Source organism: Pteropus medius, unplaced genomic scaffold (genome assembly GCF_902729225.1).
Source record: "Pteropus medius unplaced genomic scaffold, Ma_sr-lr_union100, whole genome shotgun sequence".
NCBI classification, from domain to species: Eukaryota; Metazoa; Chordata; class Mammalia; order Chiroptera; family Pteropodidae; genus Pteropus; species Pteropus medius.
The window spans coordinates 667,808-691,198 of NW_024356333.1; the positions used below are offsets into that span (position 1 = coordinate 667,808).

The 23,391-nt window shown below is 43.1% G+C and overlaps 1 protein-coding gene and 1 non-coding gene across 2 annotated transcripts in view; one reads left to right on the forward strand and one right to left on the reverse strand.

The window, feature by feature from the left end:
• KMT2C (lysine methyltransferase 2C) overlaps positions 1-23,391 on the forward strand; it is a 208,530-nt gene that overhangs the window by 1,466 nt on the left and 183,673 nt on the right. The gene's annotated exons all lie outside the window — the stretch shown is intronic.
• On the reverse strand, positions 11,452-11,569 carry LOC120601592 (5S ribosomal RNA). Its single transcript, XR_005652484.1, has one exon. It is a non-coding gene; the product is annotated as a 5S ribosomal RNA (ribosomal RNA).

Below are 23,391 nucleotides of genomic sequence, written 5' to 3' on the forward strand. Positions count from 1 at the left end.
GTTGTTGTTGTTCGGCCGAATTCATTTAGTAACATTGTTGCGTTCGCTGATACATAGTAAAAACAGGAGCGTTAACTGAGGCAGAGCACGGCAGGGTTGTGGGAACCCGGAGAAGCCCTAGACTGGAAGTGCTGTGTTATTCTGCTATCCTTTTGCTACGAACATGATTCAGGGCCTTCAGCTTGCCTCCATATTTTATTGCCAGCTCTTACCTAGCAGTGACAAATCGTCAGGGAAAACAAGTACAGGATGTATGTATTATTACATTAGCTTTTTGTGATACAAAGTTAGGGTTTCTTATGTCACTTGCATTGTAATGCAATGTATGGCATAAAATGCTATTATTATTCCTGTGTTAACTAAATTTGGAAAACAAAGATGGAGTTTTAAGTAACTTTAAACTTCTTTGCCACTTTTTGTATTTTTTAAAGCAACACAAATCAAGCCACGTTAGGGTTTTAGTTTGGCTGCTTCCCATTTTCACTATTTGGAAAGCACTTTTTGGCTTCTTTCTGAAGACTGATATGGGATTATACGTTTTAGATTTGTTTTTAAATTTTTACTCTAGAAAGCGTACACTTATCTATTTATGTTGTCAAGCCCCTCACTCACACCCACCCACACACCCTGAGCTCATCTGTAGTAGTGCAACTTTTGGGTGCATCAGAAGAAAGGTTCATTTGGGTTAATTACCACTTTATTATTTTAATTTTTACCTCCTGTTATGAATGAAGACAAAGGTAGCCCATTGAGAAGTTTAAAAATTTCTATAGAATACACAAATCTAACACTATAAAAAAAAACCATTTTGCAAAACGTTTAGAACAGCTCTGTCTTAAGAGAGTTTTCTTTTTTAGCTTTGAAAACCAGCACAGCATCCTCTATAAAAAATTAATTTAATAGTAACTTTGATGATTCCAAGCTTTTTAGTGAATTCTTTAAATTAAGTGTGCTTTTTGTAGTTGATGGCATCTCTAATTGTTTTAGAAACATGTAAGTTTAAACTAATAATTGAAATGAAAACAAAGAAGGGTTTTTTAGTTGGGTTGGGCACCTCTACATGGTTATTAGGGTGCAGCAGCCAAGACCCTGTATTTGGTTGAATAGTGAAGAAAGTGAGACCGATATGCAGCAAATGTAAATTGGATTTGTAAATGCTAAAATTATTTTTAAATTATGTAAGAAATTAAAATTAATATTCTTTGTGAAATGCAATGAAGAGAAAAGTTTTAAAATTGTCACCAATATTTAGATGGTTACTAAGTGGGTTGTTTTATGCTGGAGAAGATGGATGCATTATGACACTATTTTTATTTTTTTAGAAGTAGATTTGTGTATTTGTCTTTGGATTTTTAAAAAAAGATAACCATGCACTGCTAATTATGCTTTCTTTGAATTTTTACTAATTAGGTAAACTAAACATTTTCTTATTTCATAATGTTAATTTTTATATTTTGTCAAATTAGAAAGCATAGGTTGTATAGTTACCAGTCTTTCATTAACTTATGATTTTGAAATTATGTTTACTACCTAAAATCAAGAATTTTGAACTGAAGCTATTAATCTTGGAGGAAGAGTTTGGAAAGTAGGTATATGACCAGGGATTTCCTGTAGTACAAATGTCAGGTGGAACTGTGAAATTAATATTTGTCTAAAACTTAACAGGAAAGACCATCTAATTACTTGGTTATTTGGAGCAGCTCGTGGTCGTTATCAGAGGTACCTGTCTTCCCTTTGGTGAAGAAGCTCTTGTCACAGAGTAGGCACGTTCAAGACTCCTAATCACTTCTGTAATGTTAAGGAAACTTCCTCAAGCTTTCAGTTTTCTTCCTTAGAATATATATTCACGTTACTAAATTGGGAACCCAAAGAAACATTCTGCCATATTTCTTAAGTCGGCCAAGTCGACATTCATTCGGGATGGGTTGGGGGTGGGGTGGGCAGTGGGTGGCGCAGAAACAGCAGGTGGGACAGGACTTCTGAGGCACTATCCTTGACCCTTTTTGAATAAACTCTTTGCACCTTGCACCACTCTCTTTTTTCAGGGCACAATTACTGTCGTTATAAGGCCACCTTGAGCATTATTGCTGTAGAAAAATTAGGTACAACCAATGGTGTCACACAAGGGATCAGCAAAAAATGGCTATGCTGCAGGTGGCTATTGCTAGTCTATATTTGTAAGGCCCCTCCTCCAACAGATTTTCTCATTTCCATAGCCGTGGACTTGAAATAGGTGATTTAAAAAACCCTAGTGCACTGTAATATATGCAGTTTAATAAAACGAGTTTATAGTTGAGAGATATCACTATTATGTATACTCTTTGAGGTAATGCAGATTTGTACTTTTTATGACAGTAATTTTTTTATATTTTCCAAGAAATTAGAAAAGTGAAAATCCTCAGTAATTATTGATCTCTGGCACATAACGGGCACTGAAATGTTTTCATTCACTCGAAAAGCTGGTCCAGGAGTGGCAGCCTCTCTCACCTGTTAGGCCTGGTTCTGCATCCTGACCTCGCTGGAGCCGTCATCCCGGTCCTGTTCGTCTTACTCATAGAATCTCTAGTCTTGGAGAATATGGCGTTTTTAGTCGAACATACAACTTTCTGTTCAGTATATTGGTTATTAATATGTGAACTTGATAAACTCGGATTCCATTTCCATGTAAATTTAAAAGTATCAAAACAGTTTATTTTCCCATTCTGAAAATAGCGATTCCGTACATTCTGCTATTATCTCAGTTAATTCTAACATGTCGATTTGTAGTCAGTTTGCAGAGGGACAGGACACACTGCTGGATCCTTTACCTTTTCCCCACCTTTTTGCAAAACTGCACCCTTTCCCCCAGGCACAGTCAGATTTCCTCGGGGCAGACGGTGCTTGTCCAGCCTTGTATCCTTGAGCCACTCAGTTACTGCCGAGGGCCTTCCATGGAATCTCACTGACCTTCCAAAACGAAAAGGGTCCGTTTTTGGTGGTGGAGAACATCGGACGCGCTCTCCGTGTGCTTGCCCTTGGGAGATGTGAGGTGCCTTTGGTAGGAACTGATAGTTTTTCATCTACAAGCGGTCGGGACGGAACATAATTTTTAGCTGGTTGGTATAAGAGAAACTTTCCAGTCACTGTGTGTGTGTGTGTGTCTGTCTGTCTGTCTGTGTTTCTCTTTTTCTTTATTGTTTTGGTCCCTCTTTTAATTTCAACGAGTGGATTAATAATCCCTTTCTCTTGAAAAATTTTCCTTATTATGTTCGTGCTGAAGTGGCTATTTCCCGCCCTTCGTGGCAGTGTCAGTGGCAGAAGTCATCGAGTGCAGTGGGGACGATGGCTTTTCTCTCTCCTGTCCTGGCCGGTGCGTAAAAGTACGCCCGTGGTTAGTGTAGACCGATCTCGAATTTGTAATTGAAAGTGTCACCCTATTTGCAGAACTCGAAGAACTTAAGAACACGAGTTCGGAGACGCAGGAATGACACAGCTCTTTTTGTACTTTCACTACAAAAGGCCTCATGGAAAAGATAGGAAAATTGCGTGACTTTGTTTTTGCTGTTAATTTTGTCATAGTAACTACGTGGGGCGCACAAAGGCCGAAATTGTATAAGTCTGAGAAATTCTCTTCTGTAATTTGTGAGATCTTTCATTGGGCACTTGTCATTCGAAGAGCGTGTGTCATGTGCCGGGGTGGACAGCGAGCTCTGGCGGAAGGCGTGATGTGGCCGAGAGGGGTCCACAGAGATGCGGAGGAAGCGGAACCTGAGTCACACCTCGAAGGATCGCTACAGTTTAGCCAAGTAGAGTGAGAAGAAAGTGAGGAGTGTTGGGTAGCTATGGGAATAAAATTTTTGAGGAGGGAAGTGTTAACTGTTTTTTCTCGGGCTGTGACTAGGACAAGGGGCTTAATGTGGGGGTTGGTGCCAAGCTGTGAAGATCATCGACCATCAGGCTAATGAGTTCAGGCTTTGTAGTCCTGGGGTTATAAATTGTTTACAGGGACCAGGTAGGTAATTTAAATGACTTGCGAGCAGCTGGTAAGGTCCTGAATGACAGCTGACACTTAAGGCCTTTGATTGAGGAGCTTGGTGAGTGAAAACAGCGTGCAGAGTCCTGGGGGTCTTCGTGCTTTGCCTAGGTGCAGCTGTAGACAGTTCTGGCTGATGGGTGCCATGTGAGACGTTTCTAGATACTCTGGTTTTCCAACAAAGGCCAGGAACTTAGAGTTTTATGTGAAATCTCTTGATTTTTAAGTATTTTCAGTTATAAGATCTATAATACTGTTTGGGATGACACCTCGTGGGCTCAGTCTCTTCTTGTTGCTCAGGTTATTTTATTTTGTAAATTAAGGTCATAAAAGCAGATATTTGCAGTCTTCCTGGGGACAGAGTGTTACTAACTAACTTTGTCTTCCATGTAGCATCTCATGCAGTCGGATGTAGGTACTTACTCTGTACTTGGTGGTTGGGTGATGGCTGCTTTGGGAAATCCACGCTGGTGATGAATGACATGAAGAGGAGTCACCTGGAGGCAGAGGGAACAGGCTGTTGCAGTAGTCGACGCGAGGTGAATCGAGACAGAGGGTGGGTGGGGTGGTCCGGGTGGAAAGGAGGAGAGACTTCAGTCAACGCAGGGGAGGAATTTTGACGTTCTTGGGAGTGTTGGAGATGTAGGGTGGAGTTTAGGACTTAGGATAGGCGATTAAATCTGTGGTTTACCAGAACTCGCTGAGAATATGCAGAGTGTGTGGAAAATAGTAAAAGTGAGGACGCTTACTTACCTTTTGGAGGTGGTGGGGAGGGGGAGGGGGCCAAGAAAGTCCCTAAACATGAGAAAGGAAGCCAGACCGAAGTCCCAGCACCAGCCGACAAGTGCACGTGTACGTGCAAGATGCTCGTGGCAGCAGAGAAGAGTCAGACAGTAGAGTCGGCAGCAGCGGGAAACCCACCAGCGGACTCCCGTGTAGCTCTCATCAGGCCGGAGTGGACCTGTGGGTGCCCAAGGCAGGGCTATATCTGCGACCCAGTTTTTGACTTGAGGAAAAGCTTTCCAAGAATTGCAAAAGCAGTAAGTTTAGTACTATTTTATAAAAAGCACTCCAAACCAAACTATGTGTATATTTTGTGCATAAAAAATGATTTGGAAGGATACAGAACAAGCACTAATACTTCTGGAGAGTGTATCTTTCGTAGCTATATTATGCAGTTTTTAAAAAGCCAGTACAGTTGACCCTTGAACAGCGTGGGGGTTAGGGGTGCCAACCCCCTGTGCAGTCAAAATCTGTATAACTTTTGACTCCCCCCCCAAACTTAACTAGCAATAACCTACTGTTGACCAGAACCCTCGCCAATAACATATATTTCGTATGTTACGTGTGGCATAGTATACCCTCTATTTTTAAAATAAATGAGAAAAACTGTTAGTAAGAAAATCATAAGAGAAAATACATTTACGGTATTTATTGAGAAAACCTGGTATAAGTAAGTAGACCCGCACCGTTCAAACCTGTGTTCAAGGGTCAACTATAATTTAAAACCGTAGGCTTGTTTCACAAATGAGAGAACCTCATGGATCCCGGGGACCTCACGGATCCCGGGGCTAAGATTGCCTCAGTTCAAATCCTGGTTCCACAACTTAACTGTTGGACCTTGGGGATTTACTTAACTTTTTGTGCTCTAGTTGCCCAGTCTGCAAAGTGGGCATCCTATCTAGCACACCTGGTTTAGAATTGTTGTGAATTTATGTACGTGTAGAATTTAGAAGTGTTTGGCACAAACTAAGTCGTATTAAGAGATGCTGTTATAGGAATTCGCTGTTATCGTTATTGCCACTATCATCAATCAAACATTTGCCTAATGTCATAGAACTTGTTAGTTACATGTGACGAGGTAGCAAACGCACTCTGAAAATGGCATGGCATAAAATAATGTCAATAATGTCGTAGTTATGGGGGGTGTGGGGGGAGACAGTAAAGATGGCCTTTTTGTACAGCTGTCCTTAATAAAGAGAAAAGAAAGATAAGCGAGGTCAGCAGAAATCTCTATAGAATGCTGCTTATTACGAGTAACGCAGAAACAACCCAAGCAATTCTCCAGGAGCTGCATAGATAGTAATGTTATTACAGAAACTTTTCAGAATTTTTTATTACTCAAACTTGTGAATGTTTCATAGTGATCTTTGAGTAGGTTTCTCTAAATGAGACTTATTAGGTGGTTTTGAGATGATTTCTCATGTGTTTTATGCTGAGTCACTTTTAATCTATACATTTCAATGTAACACACTTACATCAGAAGCAACATAGTTGATGGTCATAGTGGAGTCTAAATGTTTTGTTCTTAATTCCAACTTTTAGTGGAGTCTCGCCAAAAAAAATCCTCCTTCCTAATTTCCTGACCTTCGGGATCCTGATAACATGTGACATGTATTTGGAGTAAGCACCCAGTTGCATATAAAATAACAATGTGAAACACATTAAGGAATAACCATGTTCTTCACCTTAAAGCGTTCATCACTGAATTATTCCGGCAGAGTTGAAGCGTTTGGGTACTGTCATGGCTACGTTTTTCTTGCATCAGACACATGCACTTAGAGTTAAAGATGTTAAAACTAGATGAGAATCCAAGAACATTTAATTTAACCCTCACTTTATAGACAGCTGAGCCCTAGAGAGGTTATAGCATGCTAGAGGTCACATATTAAGGTGGCAGGTAAATAAAAGGGGGAAAGGTGCCCTCTCATATCGGGGACCCCCAGTCAGCCATACCTACTGGAGTCATGCTATTGCGTAGTCCCCTCTCCACGTACCTTGGCCAGCTCTGTGACTCACTTTAATGAGTGGAACGCAGCAAAAATGACGTGGTGCCGGTTTGAGCCTTAGTTTTAGGAAGGCCTGGGACTCGCACTTTGGCATGCTCGGGAGCCCAGAGTCGCTGTGTAGGCAGCTGGGTCGTACAGGGCTGCAGAGGCCCTGTGTGTGTGTGTGTGTGGGGGGGGCGTTCTGAGACTCCGTGGAAAGAGAGATGCACAGGGACCCCAGTGTCCCCGCCGAGCTCCCCCGAGCGGGCCGCCTGTGGAGTGCAGCTGACGAACTGGCCAGCTGAGCCCGGCCAGATTACAGTTACGAATAAGTAAAAAGGGGGTGTTTTAATCTGGTAAGATTCTGTGGTGGTTTTGTGAATTAAGGGACCGTTCAGAACAAAAAATATTTGAGTCGCGAATGATAAAAATCATCGCTTTCCAACTTCTTTTCCTGAGATAGTTCAGCGACGCTGCCCCCTCCCTCCCAGCTGCCCCTCACTTTCCTGGAGTGTTTTGGAGCCGCGATGGAGTCTTATTACTGGGAATTTAAATGGCGCTTAAAAATGTAGTCGTCACAGTGGATTGGACTATAATTAGATATATGTAATGGAAAGATAAAATAATTATGAATATTAACCTTCAAAAAGGTGCGATTGCACTTTTCTGACTCACACAGAGACTTCGCATGTAGTCAGCGTGTCATGATGGACTCTGGTCAGGATCCTTGGGTTCTGTTCCTGGGCCTTGATCGGGTTTATCTATGTGGTAGGAAAACTCCAAAATAATAGTGACTCGAATAGGAGTGTTTATTTGTCTCACATCCAAATCTGGAGGGTAGGCACGAGAGCACTTCACTGAAGGTCATCAGGGATTTCACTCCGTTAACGTCACCGTGCCGATGTTTCCAGGACATGGCTTCTGCCGTCAGATTTCATGCTGGCCATTAGGGTCCCGGTGCCGTCGACACCAAGACTAGACTAAGGCCCGATTCCTTCCTTTAAAACATCCTTCTGAGGAGTACCATGTGCTTCCGCCTGTGCGACTGGCTGAACTCAGTCGTATGGCCACACGTATCTAGGAATGTGGTCCCTTAGCCGAGTACGTTGCTGCCTAGAGTAGCTTCAGAGGCTGTCGCTGAGGCGGGAGTGGACGGTGCAGGAGCAGTCAGCGGTCTTCACCACCTCGAGCGACCGGTTTGCCTCCTCAGGCCGGTCCAGAACAGTGATGGGGCCACTCGGCGTGGCAGATAGATTTCGTTTTGAGGGCCAGCCCCTGGTGACTGGTTGTGACTGCTCATGGTGCTCTGTTGCACCCAGGTCCCCAGTTTTTGATTTGAGCAAGGCGAGGAAGCAGTAGAGGTATTTGTTTTGGGGTAAATGGGGGAGCGAAAGCAATGCTGTCGTTTATATGCTACCCCTGTCCACCTCAGCCTTTTTTATGTGGTTACTTAAGTGTTGAAACCTTCCCATCAAACATATTCGATTATTTTGCTAACCTTTGGACTCTTTTTATTTTTACTTTTAAAAAATATCCTAAAATTCATTCCATTCTTAAAAAGTTTCTAATAAGCCCAAGTCCCAAGTCTGAGCAGATCATCCTCACGATTAGGGCAGAGGGTGGCGTAGAGAAGCGCTGTGCTCCCGTCACGGGCCTTCCGAGTACGTGGACCACGCTGGGCTAACGAGCAGCCGGGTTCTCCGTGGCCCGAGGCAACGGGTCTGTTTGTCGCCCAGGCCGCATGCCCGTTTCATCGTGGGCTGGCGCGGGGCTTCGCCACACGAACGCCCGGCTGAGGGAGGCATCTCGGTCCTCCCGCGGGTACTGACGCAGGCAGGCTGTGCTCTGGCTCCTGCAGGCTCCAAAAGTGGCACATGTCAGACCTGTTTACATTTCATTGGCCCGAGAAAGTCACGTGGCAGCACCTGACTTTAAAGGGGCAGGGAAGTGAAATCCTCTTCCTGGAGGGAGAGCTGGAAACATTTGGTGAAGAGCACTAATGAACATCACACAGGGCCGCATTTGTTGTAGTCCAAACAGTCCTATTTGTCTTCGGAGTATGTTTTGTTACCTGCAGTTGAATGTGACCATCTGGTAGACTGTCGTGCTGCAGCATGTGAATAAAGGGGTGTGTCTCACACTCCTACGAAACACGAAAACAGTGTCCAGAGGCAGAAGTAACAGAGGAGGCACAGGGCTTAGCTCCTTCCTCCAGCCTGGCTCTCGCGCCCTTCCTCTCTCCCACCCACACGAGAGGGAAGAGGTCATGTTGAAGTTGCTGTGGAAGGCGAGCGAGACGATAGTGACTTAAAAGCTTTTTTTTTTTCCCCAAAGCCACTTCTTCAAGCGTGTTCTTCCTCAGTCTGGATTACGCTGCTCGTTTGCTCCCCACTGATCGCCCGAGGAGGGTGTCACCGAGCACCCCCCTGCTCTGTGCCCCGGAGAGACGAGTGGGACACACGCTTTGGCCTCGGTTTCTGCCAGTTCGGTGTAGACCGTAGCGCAGCACTCACCCTCAGGGCCGTCCGTCCGCAGAGCACCGAGGGAGCTCGGCGGGGCAATGCAGGGAAGGAAACACCTGAGTCGAGTCTTGAAGAATTGAATTGATGAGAGAATTGGGGGGGTAGGGGGATGAGGAACTCGTTCATGCCATCGTGGGTTAGGCCCCCGGCCCTGGCCAGGGTTGTCTCATCTGACTTTTAACAAACAGTCACTTGCAGTTGACTCGTTAGTTTCAGCTCTACAGATGACAGAGCTAAGTTTCAAGACGATCACTTGGTACTTAGTTGGCAAGGGACTGAGTCAGGGTCTGAATCCAGATGTGCCTCGAGTCTGGCCTTTGCTTTTTAAGAAACTCCAGTTCCGCCTTCAGCTATAAGATGAGGGAGGTCTGAGGAGCTGATGTATATATATACTGTGTGGTGATTATAGACGGCAACGCTGCTTTGTAATTGAAATTTGCTGAGAGAGTAGAAGTTAAAGTTTCTCACAAAAAAGAAAAGATAAACATGTGACGTGATGGACATATCAGTTAACTGGATGGGAAGCATCCTGTCACAGTGTGTACGCACATCCAGGCATGCGCACTTTAAAGGCCTTACAGTCTTATTTGTCAGCTATACCTCAGTAAAGCAAAAAAAATGCACGCAAGCACGCGCGCACACACACACACACGGACGAGAAGCTGCAGTCCAGGACTTGAGAAAAAGCAAGCAAGCTGGGAACTTTGATTTTCCTGGAGGCCACAGGGAGCCGCTGCATTTTGAACGGAAGAGTAACACTGTTTCTCGGTTAGGAGAAGAACCTTGGCAACACTGGGGAGGGTCACATGAGGGGGTGTGTACCCCATTTGTGTACCGCACCGCAGGACCGGAATGAGAATCCAAACCGATCGACCATATTCTTTCCCATCAATAAATAATACTTGCCCAGCTTTCATTTTCAAGTTATCCGCCCCCAGAACTAGTAAGAGCCTCACAGCCGCCCATGCCAGCATCTTCTGCTTACGGACTAGGAAACGCAGCGCCGACGGCAAGTGTGACACCTGAGCTTACGCTTTCAGATCGGGAGGTGACGGCCGCCTTTGCCAGTCACCGTTGCTTATCCTAGGTGCTGTGAACTAACCAGCAAACATTCGACCTGTGCCTGGCAAAGCATCTCCGTTCGCTGTCTGTCCACGTTGTCGCCCGTGTCAGCTGTTTGTTTCTTGGTTGCCGAGCAGTTTTGCCTTGTATGGACGGTGCCCAGTTTTGCTTATCACTTTTCCAGTGGGTGGCATTTGGGTTGTGTCCAGTTTTTTGTCTACTACGAATGATGCTGCTATGCGTATTTGCTTACATGTCTGTGGATGGAGGTTTTCATTTCTCCAGGCAGATACTTTTCAGGTGTCCGTCCTCATTAGCATGGGATGAAGTTGCACGTCCTTGCTGGTGCTTGGCCTTGTCAGTTTTGGTTTTAGCCATTCTATTGGGTGTGTAGTGATACCTCATTGTGGTTTTAATTTGCATTTCCCTAATGGTTTCTGATACGGAGCATCTTTCCAAATGCTTATTTATCATTTCTGTATCTCATTTGGTGAAATACCAGTTCAAATCTTTCCCTTTTTTGTGTAGGGGGAGGGCTGTGTCTTATATTTGAGTCACAAGAGTTCTTCATACATATGTGTATATAATAGACTCTTTTTAGAGTGGTTTTGGGTTCACAGCAAAATCAGAGGAAGGTTACAGGGATTTCCCACACACCACCCCGCCCCCACACGTGCAATGCTTCCCCTGTTGTCAGCATCCTCGACTAGAGTGGTACATTCCTTGCAACTGATGAACCTACCTTGGCACATCATTGTCATCTAGAGTCCATAGTTACATTAGGGGCCACTCGTGGTGGTGTGCATTCTGTGGGTTTTGACAAATGTATAATCACATGTGTCCATCACTATAATACAGAATAGTTTCACTGCCCCCAAAATTCTCTGTGCTCCAACTCTTGATCTCTCCCTCCTCCTAACCCCTGGCAACCGCTGCATTCTTTTTTTTTTTTAACTATCTCCATAGTTTGTCTTCTTTATATATTTTTTATTTTTATTTATTTTTTTAGGCGAGGCAACCCTTGGTTGACCTCACAGATTGCAAGGACCTTGTCAGCTTACAATCTCTTATTTTTTTTTATTTTTTACGCCTACAGCACCTGGTCTTCCTAGGTGGTCTCCCATGCAAGTACTGACCAGGCCCGACCTGCTTAGCTTCCGAGATCAGATGGGATCGGGCGCGTTCAGGACGGCATGGCCGTAGACTTCTTTATATATTTTCGAAATAAGTCCTTTATGAGTTATATGTTTTGCAGGTATTTTCTTCCGGTCTGTGGCTTATTTTTATTTTTTGATAGTGTTTTTTGAAATGCCAACATTTCTAATTTTAGTGAAACCCAGTTTATCATTTTTTTCTCTTATGGATTGTACTTCTGTGTCATATCTAGGAACTCTTTGCCTAATCCACGATTGGAAAGATCTGTTTACTTCTAGAAGCTTTTGTAGTGTTAGGTTTTACATTAAGGTCATCGATAAGTGTTTTGAGTTAAGTTTTGTACGTGGAGTGAGGTAAGATCTAAGTTAATTAATTTGCGTGTGAAAATAAAATTGTTCCGGCACCATTTGTTGAAAAGATTGTCTTTTCTTCATTGAATTGTCATGGCATCTTTGTTGAAAAATCACTCGGTCTTCCGTGTGTGGATTTCTTTATGGACTGTCTTCTGTTCCGTGTATCTGGGTGTCTGTCCTTAGCCAGTGCTACACTGTCTTACTATAGGCCTACTGTAATCAGGTAGTATAGTTCCCACAACTTCGTTCTTCTCTAGAATCGTTTTGCCTATTATAGGTCTTTGCATTTCCGTACAAATTTTAGAGTCAGCTTGCCAGTTTCTGCCAAAAAATCTATTGGGATTTTGATAGGGATCACATCGAGTAGATCAGTTTTGAGAGGATCGATACCTTACTATTCCGGTACATGAAATCATATCTCTCTTTATTTTGGTCTTTAATTTCTTTCAGCAATATCTTATAATTTTCAGTGTACAGGTCTCGTGGGACTTTTTGTTAAATTTATTCTGAAGTATTCTTTTTGATGCTGTTTATGAGATTTTTAAAAATTTCATTTATAAATTGTTGCTAGTATATAGAAACACAGGTGATATTTTTTAAAGATGATAAGGCCGACGTGATTTGGGGGGTTGCTACGGTGGGCTTTCGCAGTGGGGCTCAGCTCCTGAAGTAGTGTGTGGATTTTTACACATCAGTCTTATAGTCTGTTATAGTGCTAAATTCGGTTTTGGTATTTTTTTGTAGATTCTTCAGGAACTCCTATATGCAGACAAGTAGCTTTTTACTGATCAGTGCTTACCTTAAGAATCGCAAACCCAGTTCGAGCCTGGGACAGAATGTCCAGGGCCCCTGCTCCAGCTTCTGCGGCACTTAAGGTCTTTTCCTGAGGGGTGAGGGTGGGGGGTGTCTGTCTGCGACTTGGCAGCCAAGCAGAGGTGGATCTTTTCTCTCTGACTCAGGTGAAGGTTAAACGGGACGACAGATCAGGTAGGTGGGAAACGTGCACAAAAGCAAATGAGCCGTATTTTATTGTGAGAAGTTTTAGAACCAGAAGAGCTGTGACGTTGACCACGTGCCTTCTCGTGCTCCATCTGCTCAGTGGGATGATAGTATCGTGTCGTAGGGTCGTCGTGAGAGTTAGACTCACGGACGGGAAGTGCTCACAGTGGCATTGACGCACAGCAAGCGCTTCGTTCATTTTGAAAGCCTCGACCCGGCAGGCATTTGGCAGGAGGACGAAGAGAGGACCAACCGCCTAGCTGGCTGGAGTCATGTGTGATTTTAATTAAATCTTGGGGGTTTCTCAGTCATTTTGGGGTTAAAGATCTCTGGGCATAGCCCCACTTTCCACAGAAGAATGTGTACAGGAACATGGCTGCGCAGATTCTACGTAATTTAAAGGCGAGGATTCAGTGATTCCCCCGAAGCTCATCCAAATGTTTTGCAGGGGTTCATGGTCCCCAGAATAAGGACCTTCCTTCTAAAATGACGTGTTCCCTGCAGGTCACTCTTGGATGAGGAAGGGGCGGAGGCCGAGTCCTTGGCGGGAACGGTGCCGGGCTAGACGCAGCCTGGGCGCTCTTCCGGCCGGGGCCACCCGCGAGCGGCTGCCCAGGGAGGGTGCCCTCAGACTGGGCAGCGAGCTTTCCCCAGCGAGCGTCCCGGCTGCGCCCAGCGGGCTCGTCGACGCGCAGGTGCGTGGGGCTGAGGCTGCCGCGGGCGCAACGTCAACCTGCCCTAATGCGTTCTTAAGAAAACGTCGCAGACTTTAGTACTTCAGGTACACTTAGCAAGAAAGCACTTGCGCCAGTCCGTAGGCCGCAGCGTTGAGCGGCCGCTCCTACGGAAAGGTTCCCGATCTCGGGGGCCGCTCCGCGGCGCAGGGTGCAGGGTGCAGGGGGCCGGAGCGGCCAGGGCTGAGCGCCGGTGGTTTCAGCGTCGTAGCCTGCAGAGTGCGAGGTTCACGTTGTTGTCGGGTTTGCTTTCTAATTTATTTTCTTTTTTGCTTTTTTACTTCTTAAAGGGCGATCAGGTAACTATCAGTAATTATTCTCCCTTTCTGTTGCTGGCCTCATTTCTCTGCTTTTATTTTCCCTTTGTCTTTATCAGTGGGCCGTAGCCCACTCGTTAGCTTCTTAATGCCCCTTCGCTCTGCCACCGAACCCTTCTTCTTGAACCCCTGTGTCTTTTGGTTCTCGCTGCCCGGGGAAGGAAGGACCTGCCCCCTCACAAGGAGCGGGGCTGTGCAGGAATCGCAGTGGCAGCCTGGGTGACCGGCGCCCCGACAGTCTTGGTACCTGCCAGTGCTGCCGCTGGCCACGATGCTGAGTGGAGAACTCAGTGGTTATTTCACATTTAAAGGAATATCTCCAAGCTCTTCTTATTGCCAGAATTCCATATCAAACGTTTGTTTATGGTATCTCATTCTGTTTCCCAGTCTAGTAGTATTTTCGAATCCTAAATCCAGTTTATGGTAACTTTTTCCTGCCTATGTTATTAAGATGCTACTGTGAAATGTGGCCATTTTCTTTCAAGGTCTTCAGGCCAATGGTGATAGATTGGCATTCATTTGAGCTTCGGTTAAAATAGAACTTGTTTAGTTTAAAATTAGCATGACTGGGATTATATTATACAATTCCTTACTAAAATTTTTGAAATATAGCTAGATTATCTTTCTACTTAATAAAACATGTCAAAACATTGTCTTTTGAATTTCTTCTGCTATCATATAACTTGTGGATTTCTAATGTAGAAATCTGTTATTTCGATCACTTAAATTTTATTTAAAATTACACTTTTATTACAGAAAATGTGCAACATGGAGAAAAAGAAATAAAAATTCACTCCTTTTCACACCACTCTAATATAGACACTTATTTTGATCTGTTTTCTTTCCGCCTTTTTCCACGTGCATACTGTTTTTATTGTTTTAAAGATGGCATGTATACATAGATAGAGATACATAGATAGATTTTGTAGCCCACTTTACCCTTTAATATGTAAAAGAAAATTTCCATATTAATCTTCAAAACATTTTTGAAAGGAGCTTGATTTTCTGTCAAGTACAGCGACTTAAACGTCCCCCGAAGACCCGGTTCCTTCACTTTCCTTAGTAACGTGTGTACATATATTTGCTTACGACTTAACCGTGGAAAATGTTCCGCAGACATTTTTGTAGATAGTCGTACTTATATTTTGGATTATTTTTATATGACAGATTTCTGGAGGCAGGGTCCCTAGGTTCAGAGAAGAATTTTGATTCTTGATACATATGTGGAGACGAGTGGCCTCTGCTGTCTGATCGTTGGGTCTCAGATTCTGGCTCTGTGCCTTTCTAGTGGTTGGACTTGGTATAAGCGATTTAATCTCTCTGTTTACTCACCTGTGAAATGGGGTTGTTGATAAAATCCCTGCCATAGGGTGATCGGGAGAAAGAAAGCCTTTAGGACAGTGCCTGCTGCTCAGTCAGTTTCTGTTAAACAGGAACTCTTGTTTTTATTACAGTTTTAAAAGGCTCCCTAGGAGGGCTGTATCAGATGATGATGTCAACAGCCCTGTGTGTCAGGACAGTTCCACTGAGCTTTTGTTATGCGTGGTATTTTAGAACCTTTATCTGACTTCGTGTGAATTGCTCAATCATGTTTTGTCCCTAGTTTACTGGGGGGGAGGGCGTTCTTAACCTTTTCATGTTATTTAAGCTCTTCATATAACATAGTAAGACATTCACTCTTAAGTATTTTGTCTCCTTTGTCTGTACAAGAAATTATCCTTTGTGTAGTTAGGTTTCCCTTATTTCTCGTAAATGCTTCCAGGTTTTAGTTAATTCTTAGTAGAAAGAGAATTAAAAATATTAGTAGATTAGGATAACAGATTAGAATTTTCGGCTTTCTGGAACGGCAAAACATTTGATTTTGTCTTTTTTGTTCAGTCCCATGCTCTAATTCGTAGGGCACAATACTGTGAGGAGAAACTTCTTTAAGTTTTAATCACGATCTTGTTCTCGTTTTTTTATTTGTTTGAAACAACTCGGGACTCTAACCAGTCTTCTCTTCTCAGGGAAAACACTGAGAAGTTAACTTACTTCACAGCCTAAATGAAAAATGGTTCCCCGTTCAGAGGCCCAGCTCGACCTGCTGCCTAAACGCGCAGTGGTTCTGTGTCTTTATTTAGTGTCTGCGTCTCTCTCTCTCTCTGCTTCCTTGCCTTTGGGGGGTGGTGGGTGGTGTGTGTGTGTGTCTGTGTGTGTCTGTGTGTGTATGTGTGTCTGTGTGTGTGTGTGTGTCTGTGTGTGTCTGTGTGTGGCGGCCGCCGCTGAGGAGTAGCTCCGTGCTTCCACAAAGAGCTTGACCGCTTTGCGCCTGACGTATCTTCAGCTTGCCTTGTGGGTGATGTTTGGGATCTTAGCGGAAGTTGTGGGGAAGTGAGGGAACCGTGGAGTGGGTGAGGGGAAGCGATACGTTAATTAAGGCCCAAAGCACTTGATTAGTCTTCCTGCTGCTGACAAGGTTCTGTCATGCAGAATAAGCCATTGTGCGACATCTTAGTTTGTCCTTTGGTGGAAGAGCACAAAACCAAAAGTGATCAAGTGAAGGAAGTTTATCAATTGATAATAATAGAAATGATTTCTCCAAATACAGTATTTTTCTTAAATCTCATTAAGTGGTTTTCACCATTGGCAAGTCATCGTGCTTTGCATACACTTTCCAAATTTCTAAATTTAATCTAATTACAGTAAAAATCTCAGGATTGAAACGTGTGTATAATTTTATTCATATTGGTAGCCAGTGACATTGCAGTGGAAATAAAAACTAGAAACTTCGCATTGTCTTTTAAAAACCATTTAAAATGGTTTCATAGTTCACTATAGACGATTCTTTGGAATGACATTGTTTAATTTTGTCATAATAAAAGGACAGACTTCTGTTTTTCAGTTGTTTTCTTCTGGCCTAAAAGCCTGGTCTTATCCCTCTCCTGGTCATCTGCATACATGCATGTCAGACAGTCAGCATCTTTGTAGAAGGGCTGCTTTCTCGGTTACGTCTTAAATCTTAACTCCTTTAACTTTTTTATTATGATTTTTAGTGGTGTTGCTGTAACTTTACATTTGGAGATTATTGCGTGGAGGAGGATGATCTATAATCAAGGTTCTGAATTGGTAAGATTTCGCACGCTGCCAGATCCGAAAAAGGAAATTTCTTGACCTGGGCTTCCGAGAAACAAAGTCGTGAACTTGACTCCCATTTATGCTGCTCTAATCCTGTGGGCCCCTCCCCAACGCACTGACTGCCTTTCCAACTGCATCTTTATTTAGAAATACGAATTCTCTGGTAACCAGGGCCACTGTTAAGTTATCATCTAAGCTGGGTTATTAGGACAATGAAGTAGGCGACAGTTGCATGTTACTTTTTATCTGTTCAGTGCCAGGACTAGAAATCCCTTGGCCAGCCAGCTCCACTGAGGGCTAGGCGGTTGGAGGAGAAACAGACATGCTTGTTTATTGAGCAGGAGGGCAGCTCTCCATAATTACAGATGCTCGTTTTGAGGTTTGGAGAAGGTGGTTGAAATACTTATATTAAGAAAAGAGCATGATAAACATCTATAAATAAAAGAAGAAAAATTCGGCAGAAATGGTTGCAGCATCTTAAGTAGAGTTTTTCATGAGAAATTCCTTTGTTAAACGGGAAGGCAGGCTCCGGTTCGGGCGCGGTTCGGGAGCGTGAGACCCGAGTTGGAGGCTTTGGGAGACTCTGAAGACCGTTTCTGGTGGGTCGTGTCTGTTTTGATCTCCTGGTTGCTGAGAAAGGGCTTGGCGCGTTCCCGTTGCAGAAGGTTTAGCATTGTATGCAAAGGATGCAAAAAGTGTTTGCTTCCTTTTGTTTTCTGTTCTCGGTTCCAGCCAAACTTCGCGAAGTAACGTGAAGGACTAAAGTGGACCATCGAGCGCCTGCGACACAGCCGTAGGGGCGAGCCCCCGGGCTGCTGCGGCCGCGCGGAGACGTCCCGGTCCGGGCCGGCCGCAGTCCACCCCGCCTCTTCGAGGCGCCCGCCACACTGGGATCCACTTTCTTGGGTCGTGTCCCCCCCGCCCCTCGCTGGTCAGGAGTGTGTGTCTGTGAGTGTGTCGGTGCTGGGTGTGTGTGGCCAGAGGTCCCCGGAGCCTCGGGACAGCTCGGCTCCTGAGCGGTGGCGTCCAGCTGGCCGGACCTGGCCGGGAGCCGCGAGCCCGGCAGCCAGGGGTGGCCGGGGGTGGCCGGGGGAGCTGGAAGGGCTCTGACCCCGGCACAGCGTCCCGTCCCGCGGGCGACATGGCTGATGCCAGGGCGGGAGCAGTTTTCCTGGAGGCCTTAGGTACAGCCTGGAGAAGTGGCAGTGGGAGGGGCCAGACGCCCTTAGGGAAGAAGCTGCTGCTTTTCAGAGGATCGTAGTTTTGCATCTGGTTCCGGAGGGTGACTTGGCTTGGATCGTGACTGTTAAAAATAAACAGACAAAACTAACAGAAGTATTGTATTTCTGTATTATGTACTTAAGTGTATTAAAGCATGAAGTATGATGGCACTAGATGCTGTGACGGGCGTTTTCGTGGTGGAATCAAATCTAGGTTTGGAAATAAGGAAAGAACAGATCATCATAAAAGTCTCATATTATGGATTTGGAAGTCGATTGGAAGAAGAGGAATGGGAAAAAAGTTGTGTCTTTACTCCCCGCCCCTTAGTTCTCGAGATCTTTCACTTAGTTTCTTAAGTCATGTTATTAGCTATTCTAGAACAAGTTACCATTTTGATTCCAATTCTATATAAATTGTGTGTCTACGTAAGAATAGATGATGCTTTTGTAAAATATTTAAATGATAAAACTCTAACACACTTCGAAATATTTATATAATTTGAAATCTCTGAAAAAACAATTTGTATTCCATTACAGGTTTGAGGATTTTCAACGTATTTCTTTTTGTGTGTTTAATTCCCAGTTGTAATGGGAAAATTTTTAAAAAGAGAGAAATTATTTGGTCCCGTGACTAGCATTTGACATTTGACATATGTCGAGATTCTGGTACTCTATTAGACTTTAATTAGATTCGAAGAAATTTTTTAACAAGTCTGTTATGTAGCTAATGTGTTTTAGAGAATTTGTTTCAAGCTAAAACAGTTCGATGGATTAAATACACGTTCTCTTTGTTAAGTAAAACTACGATAATATGGGGTGAACTTCATTATGTTCCCAAATAAACTCGTTTAGACATATTTAATAGATACATTTGTATATTACATATAATATTTAATATGACCTCAGGTGACATGTTACACTTTTTTCTTACAAAACCTTGTAGCATATGTTATGTGTGATAAACGATCTCTTCTAGAATAATTTTTATTACATATTGAAGCAGCAGTGTCTAATTTATAAGTAGAAATCTTTTTTAACCCAGGGCATAAAATCCTTCTTGGCTGCCACTAAAGTTAAAGTTAAAAAAATACCGAAGGATATATTTTATTTTCTGTAAGGATCATTGATTTGGAAACATTGTACACTAACAAGATTAATAAGATTAAACGTTCGATAGTGTATATTTCAGAATAAACAGTTGTTGCTTCCAATCTCAGTGTTACATTTGTCATATAATTATGATTGTTCTAATTATATAGTTTCTTTGTGCACATTTTTAACATCTAGACCCCTAGCGAGGTAGCTGTGTTCTTTCTAAACTACCTACCGTCTTATTAAAGCACACGGAACCATTGTTTTCCCTTTGCTTCTGAAGTGTCAAATCATGCAGTAGCTTCCTGTTTTTAATTTGAGAGGAGTTTGGTAAATTATTTTTTAGTGACCCTTAGCTTTTCGTTCTCTTTCATGGATAGTGGGAAAGTGGGTCTGTGACTTGACTGGAATGTGGCGTGTGATGCATCCGTCCTGTGGCTCTCGCAGGCATTGGGCTCTTGATGGTGAAGTGGCGTCTACACCGTTCTTCCAGGGAACAGATGCGTTCGTTCATGTTGTTTAACTGGAATCGATGACACTTGTTGAAGGAAAATGCCGTCATCACATGGAAGCGTCCTCATATAATTTGCATTTCGAAGAAATACATCCCACTTTGTTTTTAGATTTTTTTAGAAAGGCTTCTGTTTTTTGAGTAGAATGTTGTTAAAATGGTAAACACTAGAAACCATAACGTGCAGCACTGCCCTTCAGCCTTTCCCTACCGTAAAGAAGCTGCCACTTCCTACGGCACAAACAAGACAGACAAAAACAAAAGCAAAACCAGATCAAAAAATCCTTTTTTTGGAGAGTGAAACTAATGGGTTACTTAAAATTTTTCCTATAACCATTTTTCATATCTAACTCGAATCTTCCATCATAGGTTAAAATCAGACATGTTTCTCCTAGAATTTGGTCTTTATGTTTATTTGGTCTTTATGTTTATTTGGTCTTTATGTTTATTTGGTCTTTATGTTTATTTGGTTTTGCTACCAACCTATTACTCTAGTCTTGCGTAAGCATTCTTCGTTTTAACTAAGTTTGTCTGTTTTGAATAGTAATAAAGGAGAACTTGTTCCTGTTGCATCTTGTGTTATGTATAAACTTGAAAAACTATCTTTACCCTTTCAGGTTCTGACAGATTAAAAAATAAATAATAAAGTTCGTATTACCTAAATACGTGAAAAACATGTCTTGTAAAAAGTCCAAAGGAAAGACGGAATGAGAAGTGAGGTGAATGCCGTCGTGTGCACCACTAACACCAGTGAACCCTAAAGCCATCTAGGGAAAAAAAGTTAAAGATGCATTTCCATATTTACGGTAAAGTATTAAAGTTGAGAAGCCATGGATATGTGTGGGTGTTTTGGCTTGGTCGAAGCACGGTGAACTAAATTGTCGTTCCGTTTTACTTCTATAGGGAGTGATGGGCCAGTAGTTTTGATGATGGTGGTGTACACACACTGTAACTTGACGTTTTCGATTGTCTGTAAATACCTCTACAGGTGGTTGTGAAACCTCAAATATTATTTAACCTCACACTTGGGAATATTAGGAAGAAGAGTAGCTTTTCCCATTGTGGGGAAAATTTAGGCAGGATGTGTTCTGCATTGTTTATGGATCAGTATAGCTTGAGGTTTTTTTTCTTTAGTCCATTTAAAACTTTCACAAAGTAAAAGATGTGCATAGTTGAAAGGCGTCTCGTGGCCCAGAATGCTGATGGTGAAGGCCGCCAACCCTTCCCTACCCCCTAGGGCCACTCTCCAAAGGAAACTTTTCTTCGTTTCTGCCTGCGGTATTGTGGCGAAATAAGGTTACTTTAGAGTTTATCAATTTGGGATCGATTTCTGCTCTGATAAATGAAGCTTTGGCTCTCTGACATCTACTTCCCCAGTAGGCGTATGACTTTTCGTTTCTCTGCAGTTTATGTTATATGAGAGACCGTTTCTTCAAGTTCGTGTAGATGGTCAGTTTTGATTTCTCAGGTAATAAAATGGAGGATATCAGTACCGCTTCTTTCCACCTTTCCTTTCTCCTCTATGACCTTTGTCAGTCGTTTCTATTTTGGCTTAGTCGTCAAGGCTGAGAACATTCCTACTCTTTACCGTGCTTCTCTACGCTTGGCCTATGACTTGGTTTTAATGTTTGGAAATCAATGGGTAGTTCCTGCGTCATCGTGATGATATAAATAATGTCCACAGCAGAGGCAAGGATCACCTTTCCTGTATCGTTTCTTGGTTTTCGTGCGGGTAATTGCCTTTTGCCTTATTTTTCACTATTCTGTTCCCAGCTTTCCAGGCGGTTTGTTTTTTATCACTGTTATTTCTGCTCAGGAGTATCTTCCCCGAGGACAGGCTTCTCCTGCCCCCTCTTTCTTTAGTTGGGACCTGATGTTATCTGGACCTGTTCCTGTCATTACTGCAGGACTCTGCTTCTTTTGCACTTAGGTCCTGTCCTCACTGGATTTCTTTCTTTTTTTTTTTTTTTCCCGAGTTACTTGTTTTAATGCAGTACATCCCTCACATGAAATTTTAGGGAAGAATATGTGGCAGATAAATTTTCGAATCCTGGCATATCTGAAAAAACTTCATTTGCCCTTATAAGTTGACTGGTGTAATTTCGTTCAAGCCAAACTAAGTTGGAAGTTACTTCCCCGCAGAGTTTTGAAGGTTTTGAAGGCATTGCTCCAAAGCCTTGTAGTATCTGCGGTTGAGAAGTCTGATACAGTCTGATTCTGATACAGTCTGATACGGTTCCTCTGTGCAAAGGCGATGTGTTTTGTCTTCCTCCATGGGCGTTCTATAGAGCCTTCTTTTTGTCCTTTTCAAAATTGAAGTTTCTCAAAGATGTTTAGATGTGTGTTTTTTTCCATTATTAAACTAAAGACTCATGTTGTTTAATTTTTGGATATCGTCTTAAGGCTTTAGTTATCTCTCTGCTCTTTCTCCTTTTAGTTGTTGGCCGGCCCGGAATGAATCCCACCCCTCCTTTGTCTCTTCTGCCCTGAGCATTTCCTCTGCTTTATCTCAGACTCTGTAATCTCCCTTTGGCAGACACATTGAAAAGTTTCAAGAATTCCTCCTGCCCTCCACCTCCCAGCACCCTTTTATTCAAGATATGGATTCATAATCTCCTTGAATCACTTTAAAATTTTTAAGAAGAGTTTTCTTTAAAGTCATCGCCCTCCCCCTTACCTGTTTGCTCTAGGATAATTTTTGTTGTTCATCTTTGTCTTATTTACACTGGAGGCTTTTTATCAAACATCTGCCCATGGGTTATCATTCAGATTTAGGAATGAGTGGAAGGATTCTCAGGGAGCTCTAGGTGGGAATTACTGACTGGCACATTTTACCATGAAGCTGGTAATTATTCTTTTGAAGTCTGACATTTAAGAGTCCATTGCTGTGCCCCAAGGTGCCGACCCTCTCACCAGGTTCTCGTTTTCCCTCTCCCCAGCCCGTGATTTCTTTAGAAAGCTCTCTCCATTTTATTTTATTTTTTAAATAATCATTTTGTTCTTAAAAAAAATTTTTTTACTACTATTTAAATAGTCTTTTATCGAAGGGAAATAAACATGTATGTTTGATCTGCCGTTTGAACCAGAGATTCTCCTCCGGGTCTTAAACTGGACCGGACCAAAAACTAACATGCACGGATTTGTTGACCTGGTGTTTCAGAGTGCGTTAGCTTGTGGGAATAGAATAGAAATGAAATAGCAGCTTTATGTTGCGTGCGAGGTGTTCTGGGCGTTTCAGAAAGAGAGCGCCCGCGTGTGTGCTGGGCCGTTCCCAGCACGTGCCGGTGACAATAGTCCCGTAGCTCAGGAGAGCATGACTTAAAAAGCAGAAAGTCCCCATCCACCTCTTCTTCCCCAGCCCGTACTTTAGAGATAATTACTATTGACTTTTAAAAGTATTCTTCTTGACTTTGGCTATGCATGTACTTTTTCCGTTTGAACATAGCGCGCCCACGTTAATTTTTACTAAGATGGGGTCCTTTCGTGTGCGCAGTTGACCGTTGAACCGCATGCGGCGTTGGGGAGGTGACCG